The sequence below is a fragment of the Aquarana catesbeiana genome, linkage group LG03 (genome assembly GCF_042186555.1).
Source record: "Aquarana catesbeiana isolate 2022-GZ linkage group LG03, ASM4218655v1, whole genome shotgun sequence".
Lineage (NCBI taxonomy): Eukaryota > Metazoa > Chordata > Amphibia > Anura > Ranidae > Aquarana > Aquarana catesbeiana.
In genome coordinates, this window is record NC_133326.1 from 629,284,238 (window position 1) to 629,299,437 (window position 15,200).

Genomic DNA, 15,200 nt, shown 5'->3' on the forward strand with positions numbered 1-15,200 from the left:
TTCAGAGGTTGTCTTTGGGAAATATACGTATGAGTGCTGCCAGCATTGCTGCAGAGGTTGAAGGGGTGGGGGTCAGCCTGTCAGTGCTCAGACCATACGCCGCACACTGCATCAAATTGGTCTGCATGGCTGTCATCCCAGAAGATAGCTTCTTCTAAAGATGATGCACAAAGAAGCCTGCAAACAGTTTGCTGAAGACAAGTAAAGACAAGTAAACTAAGGACATGGATTACTGGAACCATGTCCTGTGGTCTGATGAGACCAAGATAAACTGAGGAGTGAGGGATATAAAGTACAAAGACAAGTGTGTCTTGCCCACAGTCAAGCATGGTGGTGGGAGTGTCATGGTCGGGGGCTGCATGAGTGCTGCCGGCACTGGGGAGCTACAGTTCATTGAGGGAACCACGAATGCCAACATGTACTGTGACATACTGAAGCAGAGCATGATCCCCTACCTTCGGAGACTGGGCCGAAGGGCAGTATTCCAACATGATAACAAACCCAAACACACCTCAAAGATGACCACTGCCTTGCTAAAGAAGCTGAGGGTAAAGGTTATGGACTGGCCAAGCATGTCTCCAGACCAAAACCCTATTGAACATCTGTAGGGCATCCTCAAATGGAAGGTGGAGGAACGCAAGGTCTCTAACATCCACCAGCTCCGTGATGTCATCATAGAAGAGTGGAAGAGGACTCCAGTGGCAACCTGTGAAGCTCTGGTGAACTCCATGCCCAAGAGGGTTAGAGCAGTGCTGGAAAATAATGGTGGCCACACAAAATATTGACACTTTGGGCCCAATTTGGACATTTTCACTTAGGGGTGTACTCACTTTTGTTGCCAGCGGTTTAGACATTAATGGCTGTGTGTTGAGTTATTTTGAGGGGACATCAAATTTACACTGTTATACATTCACTACTTTACATTGTAGCAAAGTGTCATTTCTTCAGTGTTGTCAGATGAAAAGATAGAATAAAATATTTACAAAAATGTGAGGGGTGCATTCACTTTTGTGAGGTACTATATATATATATATATATATATATATATATATATATATATATATATATATATATACAGTATCTCACAAACATATATACACTTAGTATGTGGATCAACATGATAGAGAGATAGGAAATGTTTAAACAGTTTATATGGGTGCTGTTCATAACTTTTAGGGTTCCTTCACATGGACTCGTCCGTGTACGGAGCCCGCTCAGCGGGGGATTGCTCCGTCGATCCCTGCTGAGCAGGCAGATGACAGGTCCGTCTATGCACACTGTGCAGGGAGGGACCTGTCAGAGCGCTGCTCTCCCCTATGGGGGATCAGATGAAGACGGACCGTATAGTCCGTCGTCACCTGAACTGATCCGCAGACGGATGGAAAAGTAGGTTTTTCCTCCGTCACACTTTTTCAGATCAGATTGGGTCAGATGTCAGCGGACATGTCACTGCTGACATCCGATGCTCCATAGGGGTCTATGGAGCATCCATTCAGGTCCACCTTATAAACTGAGAGGCGGACCTGAATGGATCGTCCGTGTGAAAGAGGCCTTATATGCATGGAGAGTGAAGTAAAGGAATTCAACTTAAACTGAGATTGCATCTCTGATTTTTTTGAGATTGTTATATATATATATATATATATATATATATATATATATATTTACCGTATTTATCGGCGTATAACACGCACCGGCGTATAACACGCACCCCAATTTAGGAGGGAATTTTAAGGAAAAAAAAACTTTTAGGAGGGAAGTTGAAGGGAAAAAAAACTTACATTTAAATGCCCATCATTGCAGCCTTCTCAGTGCAGCCATGTCAGTGCAGCCTTGTCAGTGCAGCCTTGTCAGTGCAGCCATGTCAGTGCAGCCATGTCAGTGCAGCCTTGTCAGTGCAGACTTCCCCAGTGCAGCCTTGTCAGTGCAGACTTCCCCAGTGCAGCCTTGTCAGTGCACACTTCCCCAGTGCAGCCTTGTCAGTGCAGCCTTCCCCAGTGCAGCCTTGCCAGTGCAGCCTTCCCCAGTGCAGCCTTCCCCAGTGCAGCCTTCCCCAGTGCAGACTTCCCCAGTGCAGCCTTGTCAGTGCAGCCTTCCCCAGTGCAGCCTTCCCCAGTGCAGCCTTGCTCCAGTGATCCCAGCCATTCTGGGCTTCAAAATCGCCGATCGCGATTTGAAAATGGCGCCGCCGGCGCCGAAATACACAGAGCCGGTCCTCGGCTCTTTCCGGCGGCTCTCGTTCACTTTCGGCTCCACTCGTAGTCCCGAGCGGAGCTATCCGAACCTAGCCGAGTAGGTTCGGATAGCTCCGCTCGGGACTACGAGTGGAGCCGAAAGTGAACGAGAGCCGCCGGAAAGAGCCGAGAACCGGCTCTGTGTATTTCGGCGCCGGCGGCGCCATTTTCAAATCTCGGTCGGCGATTTTGAAAATGTGACAGGTCGGGATTGCAGGGGATCGGCGTATAACACGCACCTGCGATTTTCCCCTGGTTTTAAGGGGAAAAAAGTGCGTGTTATACGCCGATAAATACGGTATATATATATATATATATATATATATATAAAACAATCTCCCATCCTCGTTCCATACCTCTCTGTGCATAGTAGGGTTGCCAACTCATCCCTTTAAACCCGAACACATATGAATTACCGTATTTATTGGCGTATAACACGCGCCGGTGTATAACACGCACCCCAAGTTTAGGAGGGAATTTTAAGGAAATAAACTTTTAGGAGGGAAGTTTAAGAAAAAATAACTTACATTTAAATGCCCATCAATGCAGCCTCATCAGTGTTCATCTGCAGCCTTGTTAGTGCAGCCTTGCCCCAGTGTCCAGTGCAGCCTTGTCAGTGCAGCTTTGCCCCAGTGCAGCCTTGTCAGTGCAGCTTTGCCCCAGTGCAGCTTTGTCCCAGTGCAGCCTTGCCCCAGTGCAGCCTTGTCCCCAATGGTCAGTGCAGCCTTGTCCCCAGTGGTCAGTGCAGCCTTGTCCCCAGTGGTCAGTGCAGCCTTGTCCCCAGTGCCGCCGACATACACAAGTTTAGTGTGTATTTTTAAATATGGCGCCGTTCACGCCCAGTCCCTATGATGGACATAACAGAGGTCCAATGGTGGGACTGGGTGGGACTGTGAACGGCGCCGAGAAGAGCCGAGAACCCTTGGCTATGTGTATATCGGCTCCGCCCAGTCACTGTGCCCTCCGAACTCCGCGGCGCCATATTTAAAAATACACGCTATGTGAATGTCGGCAGCGATCACGGCGATCGCTCCGATAGATCACAAAAATAGCGGGGATCGGCGTATAACAGGCACCCACGATTTTCCCCTGATTTTAGGGGAAAAAAGTGCATGTTATACGCCGATAAATACGGTACATATTACATAGGTTCGGAGGCCAAATAAATGCAGATAAGGCAACAAGTGAGTTTAATTACCACCTTAATCAGCCACAGAACCTGTGTAATTAATATGTGTTCGGGTTTAAAGGGATAAGGTGGCAACTCTAGTGCATAGGGCCCTCCGCACTCTATACATGTGTGTGTATACATCTACAGTACATACAGATATATATACATATATAACAATCTCTCATCCTCACTCCATACATCTATGTGCATAGGGGCCACTGTGCTCTATACGTGTGTGTGTATACATATACAGTACATACACATATATACATACATTCACCATATATACTGTATATATATATATATATATATATATATATATATATACATAAGAGAGAGCAATCTCCCATTCTCACGCCATAGACCTCTGTGCATAGGGGCCACTGCGCTCTGTACACAAATACAGTACATACATATACACCATACATATTATATACAGTATATATATATACATATATATATATATATACAGTATATATATATATATATATATATATATATATATACAGTATATATATATATATATATATATATATATATATATATATATATATATATATATATTTATATATATATATATATATAGCATCCCCCATCCTCGCTCCATACATCTCTGTGCATAGGGGCCACCATGCTCTGTACATGTGTGTGCATTCTTGTATACAAATACACCATACATATACAGAAATCTCCCATCCCGTCTCCATAGGGACCACCATGCTCTACACACGTTTTTTTTTACATCTATAGTACAGACACATACATATATAACAATCTCCCATCCTCGCTCCTTTCAGCTCTGTGCATAGGGACCACCACACTCTGTATGCATGTGTGTTTATATATATCTACAGTATCATAGATCGCAACTGTCCCTGATTTGGAGGGACTGTCCCTGATTTGGAGCAATGTCCCTCTGTCCCTCATTCCACCTCATTTGTCCCTCATTTTGGTCTCATTTTGGTCTGATCTATATAGTTGTATATAAAATGCACTTTTTATCTTTCAAAAAGTGTTTCCCAGTGCTGAACCTTTCATCCAATTTGTAAATTTCTGCATTTGTACATTTTAAAAGCCAATATAAAGGCATAGTAGTGGTAAAAAAAAAGTCCTTGTGGATTTAATTAATCTTTTTTTTGGGTTAATTCTCCTTTAAGGGGGTGTGGCAGGGGGCGCGTCGTATGCCTACATACATTTGTTAGTAGGTGTCCCTCATTCCCATCTCAAAATGTTGGGAGGTATGCAGTACATACTTCTCTGTGCATAGGGCCATCGTGCTCTATAAGTGTGTGTATACATCTATAGTACATACACATACATATATAGCAATCTTCCATCCTCACTTCATATATCTCTGTATATAGGGGCCACCACGCTCTATACATGTGTGTGTGTGTATACATATAAAGTACATATACATAAAGGAATCTCCCATCCTTGCTCCATACATCTCTGTGCATAGGGATCACTGTGCTCTATATATATGTGTGTGTATATACATATATAGTACATACACTTAGGGTTACCACATTTCCAAACTGCCAATCAGGGACAACCCCCAGCATGCACCAGTTGGTGACGTCACAGGGGGCGGTGCCACCATGTGACGTTGCTGGGTGGCCCCATCCATTACCTATTTAAGCATTTGTTTCATGTATGTTAGCCCCACACTGCAGCTGCAGGCGGCCACTTAGATTCACAGAGTGTAATTGTTCTTACAATGTTGGGCTAACATACATGAAACAAATTCTTTTTATATCTAAGGCACTAAAGTTGTATATACAACCCTGTACTTTATACTACAAAAGGAATACAAATGACCTGAGGGATCTGGAGTAAAAACTGGACATACACTGACCTACCTGACAAATACACTGACTTACCTGACCACTACACTGGCCTACCTGATTCCTACACTGACCATTGCACTAACCTACCTGACCACTGCACTAACCTACCAGATTCCTACACTGACCTACCTGATCCCTACACTGATCACTTCACTAACCTACCTGATTCCTACACTGACCTACCTGACCACTACACTGACCAACCTGATCCCTACACTGACCAACCTGATCCCTACACTGACCACTACAATGACCGGCCTGACCACTACACTGACCTACCTGATTCCTACCCCCTCCATTGAGGGGGGGGTCACATTCTCAGCTCTGAGTGGCTCATGCTGGGACCTGTAGTCCTTCATTAGGAGGATGAGGTCAGTGGCAGTGCTGGGGGGATGGGTTTATTGGCAGTGCTTGTGAGGGGATGAGATTACTAACTCTCACTTGCTGTCACCTGTTAGTCAGTATCTACTTGGGAGGAGAAAGGGGGTAGGTGAGGGGGGTGGGTGAGAGAGAGCGAGAGAAAGAGGGTGTGAGTGAGAGAGGGACGAAGTGGGTAAGAGAGAGGGGGGGTTGGGTGAGAGAGAGGGGGTGCGGTGAGAGAGAGGGGGGTTGGGAAAGAGAGAGGTGGGAGAGAGATGGGGGTGTGGAGAGAGAGAGAGAGAGGGGGGTGGGAGAGAGGGAGAGAGAGGGGGGTGAGAGAGAGGGAGAGAGAGGGATGGTGGGAGAGAGAGAGAGAGAGAGAGAGAGAGAGAGAGAGAGAGAGGGTGGGAGAGAGAGGTGGGAGAGAGAGAGGTGGGAGAGAGGGAGAGAGAGGGTGGGAGAGAGAGAGAGAGGGAGGGTGGGAGAGAGAGAGAGAGGGAGGGTGGGAGAGAGAGAGGTGGGAGAGAGAGAGAGGTGGGAGAGAGGGAGAGAGAGGGTGGGAGAGAGAGAGAGAGGGAGGGTGGGAGAGAGAGAGAGAGGGGGTGGGAGAGAGAGCGGGGTAGGTGAGAGAGAGAGAGAGAGAGAGAGAGAGGGGGGTAGAGAGAGGGAGAGAGAGAGGGGGTGGGAGTGAGGGAGAGAGAGAGGGTGGGAGAGAGAGAGAGGGTGGGAGAGAGAGAGGGTGGGAGAGAGAGAGAGAGAGGGTGGGAGAGAGGGAGGGTGAGAGAGAGAGAGAGGGTGGGAGAGAGAGAGAGGGAGGGTAGGAGAGAGAGGGTGGGAGAGAGAGAGGGAGAGAGGGTGGGAGAGAGAGGGTGGGAGAGAGGGTGGGAGAGAGAGGGGGAGAGAGAGGGGGGGTGGGAGTGAGGGAGAGAGAGAGGGGGGTGAGAGAGGGAGAGAGGGGGGTGGGAGAGAGAGAGAGAAAGGTGGGAGAGAGAGAGCGGGTGGGAGAGAGAGAGGGGGGAGAGAGAGGGGGAGAGAGGGGGAGAGAGGGGGGGTGGGAGAGGGAGAGAGAAGGAGGGGATGGGAGAGAGAGAGGGTGAGTGAAAGTGACCCCCTAACCCTGCCTGCAGTCTCTCCTGTGCTGTGGGTAGGTAGGTGTGTGTGTGATGCACCTACCTCCCACCTATCCTCATCCTCTGGACTGTATTGTCCCGGAATGAAGGTTCCTGGGACCAGGGACACAGATGTCAATTACTGGATAATCCCAGGCAATCCGGGACACGTGGGCACCCTACATGCACTATATATATATATATATATATATATATATATATATATATATATATATATATATATATATATATATAGCATCTCCCATCCTCGTTCCATACCTCTCTGTGCATAGGGGCCACCACACTCTATAAGTGTGTATGCATATACAGTACATACACATACATACACTATATATATAGTGTAACTGCATCAAAGCGATCCCTCCCTGGCCAGTCCCTACTCTATCTTGCAGATTTCTTACTTGCTAAAATAGCTACTCTTGGGGAGTATGGACATACAGTATAGGGGGAGATTTACTAAAAGTGGAGCATTCAGAATCTGGTGCAGCTGTGCATGGTAGCCAATCAGCTTCTAGAATAAAACCTGGAAGCTGATTGGTTACTCTGCACCAGATTCTGTGTGCACCAGTGTTACTAAATCTCCCCCCATAGTGCTAAGATGGGGGAGACACAGATGGAGATTAAAACAGTTCTGGATCAAAATGAAGCCATGCACATCCACAATGAAAAAAAACCCAAAGTTTAAGAGGGTGGGCAGCACCAGCAGCAAAACTAGTTATGTAGTTATCTATACATTAGGATAAATAATTACAGTGGGGATGGAAAGTATTCAGACCCCCTTAAATTTTACACTCTTTGTTATATTGCAGCCATTTGCTAAAATCATTTAAGTTCATTTTTTTCCTCATTAATGTACACACAGCACCCCATATTGACAGAAAAACACAGAATTGTTGACATTTTTGCAGATTTATTTAAAAAGAAAAACTGAAATATCACATGGTCCTAAGTATTCAGACCCTTTGCTGTGACACTCATATATTTAACTCAGGTGCTGTTCATTTCTTCTGATCATCCTTGAGATGGTTCTACACCTTCATTTGAGTCCAGCTGTGTTTGATTATACTGATTGGAATTGATTAGGAAAGCCACACACCTGTCTATATAAGACCTTACAGCTCACAGTGCATGTCAGAGCAAATGAGAATCATGAGGTCAAAGGAACTACCTGAAGAGCTCAGAGACAGAATTGTGGCAAGGCACAGATCTGGCCAAGGTTACAAAAAAATTTCTGCTGCACTTAAAGTTCCTAAGAGCACAGTGGCCGCCATAATCGTTAAATGGAAGATGTTTAGGACAACCAGAACCCTTCCTAGAGCTGGCCGTCTAGCCAAACTGAGCTATCGGGGGAGAAGAGCCTTGGTGAGAGAGGTAAAGAAGAACCCAAAGATCACTGTGGCTGAGCTCCAGAGATGCAGTCGGGAGATGGGAGAAAGTTGTAGAAAGTCAACCATCACTGCAGCCCTCCACTAGTTGGGGCTTTATGGCAGAGTGGCCCGACGGAAGCCTCTCCTCAGTGCAAGACACGTGAAAGCCTGCATGGAGTTTGCTAAAAAACACCTGAAGGACTCCAAGATGGGTGAGAAATAAGTTTCTCTGGTCTGATGAGACCAAGATAGAACTTTTTGGCCTTAATTCTAAGCGGTATGTGTGGAGAAAATCAGGAACTGCTCATCACCTGTCCAATACAGTCCCAACAGTGAAGCATGGTGGTGGGAGCATCATGCTGTGGGGGTATTTTTCAGCTGCAGGGACAGGACGATTGGTTGCAATTGAGGGAAAGATGAATGCGGCCAAGTACAGGGATATCCTGGACGAAAACCTTCTCCAGAGTGCTCAGGACCTCAGACTGGGCCGAAGGTTTACCTTCCAAAAAGACAATGACCCTAAGCACACAGCTAAAATAACGAAGGAGTGGCTTCACAACAACTCCGTGACTGTTCTTGAATGGCCCAGCCAGAGGCCTGACTTAAACCCAATTGAGCATCTCTGGAGAGACCCAAAAATGGCTGTCCACCAACCTTTACCATCCAACCTGACAGAACTGGAGAGGATCTGCAAGGAAGAATGGCAGAGGATCCCCAAATCCAGGTGTGAAAAACTTGTTGCATCTTTCCCAAAAAGAGTCATGGCTGTATTAGATCAAAAGGGTGCTTCTACTAAATACTGATCAAAGGGTCTGAATACTTAGGACCATGTGATATTTCAGTTTTTCTTTTTTAATAAATCTGCAAAAATGTCAACAATTCTGTGTTTTTCTGTCAATATGGGGTGCTGTGTGTACATTAATAAGAAAAAAAAAGGAACTTAAATGATTTTAGCAAATGGCTGCAATATAACAAAGAGTGAAAAATTTAAGGGGGTCTGAATACTTTCTGTCCCCACTGTATGTCCACAAAACCCCAACAAAGTGTAGCGATGGCCCCGTGGGGTCGCTGCGTGTTTCTACATCCACACATTTCACCCTGCTGGTCAGACATCCATTTTGGCAGCAATAGGAAAAGAAAATGCCACTCCAGGTGAGTGATGGAACCAGGTAGGCTGGGGAATGGACTCCTCCCAAGGGTGCTAGCCTGGGCTCGCCGGCCGTGCAATTTGGATAAAGGGAATGGATGGCTGCACACTGAGGTAGTGATGAATCTCTTTATTGTAAAATCTTTTACATGAATAACACCACAGGACAGACAAACAGGTACAGGTAGACATGTTTCACACAGTGACGCTGTGCTTATGCGGTAATGAATAAGCGTCACTGTGTGAAACGCGTATACCTGTACCTGTTTGTCTGTCCTGTGGTGTTATTCATGTTACGGATTTTACAATAAAGAGATTCATCACTACCTCGGTGTGCAGCCATCCATTCCTTTTATCCATTTTGGCACACTTTCCCAGACAATGAATAGTCTCTTGCTTGTTTTTGTTGTTTTTATTAGGGGATTAAACTTGGATGGGGAAAAGGGACATGGGATGCCCGAATAATGAATACTTCTTAAAATAAAAGCAGTCTAGATCTGACAGTCTCTTCCTCTGCACATCTCCTCCAGCACACTACTAGACATCACTTGCTTCACTCCACTGTCCAAATCTAGATTCCTGTCACATTAGCACATGACTAGGCCTCACTCTGAATAAGTCCTAATGTTTTCCTAATAGCCCTTTACAGGCAGGGTTCTGCAGGCCCCTTTGAGGTAGCAACCATTTTAGATGAGAAGAATAAATGTGCTAACTGACACTTGGCGGACTACTGATCCCAGCATGTCTGATGCACATCCTGTCAGCCCTCCTGGCTGCAGCGACTTGACTTCACAACAACCCCACAGTCTCTCATTCTGGCTTAGAGTTGCCGCCTCATCCCTTTAAACCTGAACACATATGAATTACACAGGTTCTAAGGCTAATTTAATGCAGATAAGGCACCAAGTGAGTTTAATTACCACCTTAATCAGCCACAGAACCTGTGTAATTCATATATGTTCGGGTTTAAAGGGATGAGGTGGCAACTCTATTCTGGCTCCACATCCAAATTCTGGCTTGTCTCTCCCAGAGCTTTCCACTGTGCTTTTCACTCACCGACCCCGGCATGGATCCCTCCTGAATGACTTGCCTGGACGTGCTCCCAACTGTCCTCTTTCCTGCACCTGTTCCAGGACACCTCTCAATGACCGTGTAATGAAAGGCTCTCTCCCAGCTCCTCCCACAACAGACTGACCATGGGTATATATAGGAGGCCTGCCCCCCTGCCAATCCTAGTTGGGGATTGGTCAGGGCTCCCACATACACCCCATGTCACTCCAGCTCTCTGCCCTGTCTCTTTTCCAGAACCTTCTGAAAACCAGAGAAGGCGCCCAAGAGCTGAAGTACATGTCAATCACCTGCTGCTACACTAAACCACTCTTCTGCCCCCAAATCAAAACAAACAGGCCTAGCTCACAGCATAGGCCTGCCTAAATTTACCCGCGCTAACAGTACAAAAACAAGCCCACTACACTAGCACCTATCTACCTAAGGTAGACAGTGCTACACAAGTAATCAATATGTAATACAAAGGAGTTACAGCATCGTAAGCATACAGATACAGCCAGTCCTGTACCACACAGCAGAAATGGGGACATGAATGCTCAGGTCCTAAATAGCTTCATATACACAACACATGCCTTAATTACACATTGATTAGTTTGGTGGGGGTTTTTTGGGAACCACCTGGTTACTTGCATAGACATAGTTGCCAACATTGCAAAAAAAATATGTGGGACACTTTTTTGGCTGTAGGCGGAGCCGTACAATAATTAGGGGGCGGGGGCATTCGTTTGTAGTCGTGGCTTAGAAAAAATTACAAATGGGTGTGACTTATGTGAAAAGTGGGTGTGGCTTAAATGGGCGTGGCTCAAGAGGGTGTGGTTAGGGTCTGAGATGAATGAGGGATGGAGAAGGAAAGGGGAATGACGGGACACAAGCCCCAGATCCTACACAATAGAAATATGTGTATTCTAGAAAGTTTAACAATCAGCAGATAAAGATACTCCAAACACCTGGTGTTAACGCTTCAATCATTCCGGCACCATGGTTGTTATGGTGTCAGGATGATTGAAGCGCATTATTTCTATTATTACATTGTAATATAAAATTAAATCATTCAACTCACCATAATGCCGAATCAGTGGGATCCCTGAGCGTGTCACTAGCCACGTCGCCTGCCACCAGCAGAGTCTGTCCTTGCATCAGGTGCCCCCCGGCAGAGTCTGTCCTTGCATCAGGTGCCCCCGGCAGAGTCTGTCCTTGCATCAGGTGCCCCCGGCAGAGTCTGTATAGACCCCCTCAGTGCAGACCCCCTCCATCAGTGCAGACCCCCTCCATCAGTGCAGACCCCCTCCACCAGTGCAGACCCCCTCCATTAGTGCAGATCCCCTCCATCAGTGCAGACCCCCTCAGTGCAGACCCCCTCAGTGCAGACCCCCTCAGTGCAGACCCCCTCCATCAGTGCAGACCCCCTCAGTGCAGACCCCTCAGTGCAGACCCCCTCCATCAGTGCAGACCTCCTCCATCAGTGCAGCCCCCCTCAGTGCAGACCCCCTCCATCAGTGCAGATCCGCTCCATCAGTGCAGACCCCCTACATCAGTGCAGACCCCCCCTCTATTAGTGCAGACCCCCCCTCAGTGCAGACCCCCCTCTATTAGTGCAGACCCCCCTCTATTAGTGCAGCCCCCCACAGTGCAGCCCCCCTCTATTAGTGCAGTCCCCCTCTATTAGTGCAGACCCCCCTCTATTAGTGCAGACCCCCCCTCAATTAGTGCAGCCCCCCTCAGTGCAGCCCCCCTCTATTAGTGCAGACCCCCCCCTCAGTGCAGCCCCCCCTCTATTAGTGCAGCCCCCCCTCTATTAGTGCAGCCCCCCCCTCTATTAGTGCAGACCCCCCTCTATTAGTGCAGACCCCCCCTCAATTAGTGCAGCCCCCCTCAGTGCAGCCCCCCTCTATTAGTGCAGACCCCCCCCTCAGTGCAGCCCCCCCTCTATTAGTGCAGCCCCCCCTCTATTAGTGCAGACCCCCCTCAGTTAGTGCAGACCCCCCTCTATTAGTGCAGACCCGGAAGCCGTCGGAGAGGTGAGTACCGATCAAAAGAATTTTGCTCGATCAAAATAATTAATCGATGAATCAAGGAATTAATATTTAATTTCCACAGCCCTAAAATATATATATATATATATATATATATATATATATATATATATATATATATATATGATACAGTCAGGGACGGCCCAAGACATTGTGCTGCCTGGGTCCAAGAATGAAATGCTGACCCCCCCACCCAAAAAAAAAAAAATAAATCACGCCCCTACATCTATTATTTTATATCTTGATAATTAAAATTACATTTATCAGGAAGTCAGACTTACAGCACCTTGTCTATTTGCAAAATTATATGACATACCACTGTGTTACCGCTCCTCCATCTTGGCGCCCAAGGGCATCCATGGGTGCAATGTGTGTCAGCACAATGGGCCCCCACCCCTCAGGGCCTGTGTGCAGTAACATGTTGCACCCATGGATGGTATGCCACTGGGATAGGGAAGTATAGGGGTGGGCTAGGCAGTACAGGGGCAGGCTAGGGCAGTATATAGACAGGCTAGGGTAGTATATGGACAGGCTATCGTGCATCAGTGCCACCTCATCAGTGCCCATCAGTGTAGCCTATCAGTGTCCATCAGTGCCCCCTAACAGTGCCAATCAGTGCCACCTCATCAGTGCCCACCAGTACAGCCTATCAGGGTCCATCAGTGCCACCTCATCAGTGCCAATCAGTGCAGCCTATCAGTGTCCATCAGTTCTGCCTCATCAGTGCCCACCAGTACAGCCCATCAGTGCCATCTCATCAGTGCAGCCTATCACTGCCCATTAGTGTCCATCGGTGCAGCTTATCAGTGCCCACCAGTGCCACCTCATCAGTGGCCATCAGTGCAGCCTATCAGTGCCACCTCATCAGTGACCACCAGTGCAGCCTATCAGTGTCCATCAGTGCCTCCTCATGAGTGCCCACCAGTGCAGCCTATCAGTGTCCACCAGAGCCTCCTCATCAGTGCCCACCAGTGCAGCCTATCATTGTCCATCAGTGCCTCCTCAACAGTGCCCACCAGTGCAGCCTATCAGTGTCCATCAGTGCACCCTCATCAGTGCCCACCAGTGTAGCCTATCAGTGTCCATCAGTGCCCACCAGTGCAGCCTATCAGTGTTCATCAGTGTCACTTCATGAGTGCCCACTAGTGCAGCCTATCAGTGTCCATCAGTGCCCAACAGTGCAGCCTATCCATGTCAATCAGTGCCTACTATCAGTGCCCACCAGTGCAGCCTATCAGTGCAACCTCATCAGTGCCCACCAGTGCAGCCTATCAGTGTCCATCAGTGCCACCTCATCAGTGCCCACCAGTGCAGCCTATCAATGTCCATCAGTGCCTCCTCATCAGTGCCCACCAGTGCAGCCTATCAGTGTCCATTAGTGCCTCTTCATCAGTGCCCACCAGTGCAGCCTATCAGTGTCCATCAGTGCTACCTCAACAGTGCCCACCAGTGCAGCCTATCAGTGTCCATCAGTGCCCACCAGTGCAGCCTATCAGTGCCACCTCATCATTGCTGACCAGTGCAGCCTATCAGTGCCACCTCAACAGTGCCCACCTGTGCAGCCTATCAGTGCCCATCAGTGCCACCTCAACAGTGCCCACCAGTGCAGCCTATCAGTGCTCATCAGCGCCCTCTAATAATTTCCCACCAGTGCAGCCTATCCGTGTCAATCATTGCCTCCTCAACAGTGCCCACCAGTGCAGTCTATAAATGTCCATCAGTGCACCCTCATCAGTGCCCACCAGTGTAGCCTATCAGTGTCCATCAGTGCCCACCAGTGCAGCCTATCAGTGTTCATCAGTGTCACCTCATGAGTGCCCACTAGTGCAGCCTATCAGTGTCTATCAGTGCCCAACACTGCAGCTTATCCATGTCAATCAGTGCCTACTATCAGTGCCCACCAGTGCAGCCTATCAGTGCAACCTCAACAGTGCCCACTAGTGCAGCCTATCAGTGCCCATCAGTGCTACCTCAATAGTGCCCACCAGTGCAGCCTATCAGTGTCCATCAGTGCCCACCAGTTCAGCCTATCAGTGCCACCTCAACAGTGTCCACCTGTGCAGCCTATCAGTGCCCATCAGTGCCACCTCATTGCTGACCAGTGCAGCCTATCAGTGCCACCTCAACAGTGCTCACCAGTGCAGCCTGTGTCCATCAGTGCCACCTCATCAGTGCCCACCAGTGCAGCCTATCAGTGCCCATCAGTGCCACCTCATCAGTGCCCACCAGTGCAGCCTATCAATGTCCATCAGTGCCTCCTCATCAATGCCCACCAGTGCAGCCTATCAGTGTCCATCAGTGCCTCCTCATCAGTGCCCACCAGTGCAGCCTATCAGTGCCACCTCAACAGTGCCCACCAGTGTAGCCTATCAGTGCCCATCAGCGCCACCTCAACAGTGACCACCAGTGCAGCCTTTCAGTGCCTCCTCATCAGACAATCCACAGGCAACCATCGCATTGGGGAGAAGGACCCACCAGTCAGTCAGCTCATTGCACATCCGATCTGTGCTCTGGGGATGTCAGCGCTCCTACTCTAAACCCATTACTTAGCTGCAAGGTTCACCTGCAGCCTCGGCCTTCTCCTCCATGCAGACTGCCACTCCCGGCCCCGCCACCTCCCCTGCTCCCTGTGGACTACAGGCATCGAGGCGTGGCCCCAAATGTGCAGGCGACGTGGGCTCCAGGGGCAGCTCTTTTGGACCCCAAAACAGTGACTGAGCCTGGGGCATTTGCGTGAAAGATGGCCCTGGCGCCGCCCCTCTTAAAGTGCTGCCTGGGTCCCATGGACCCTGCGGGACCCATGGTAGGGTCCGCCCTGTATACTGTATCTCACAAAAGAA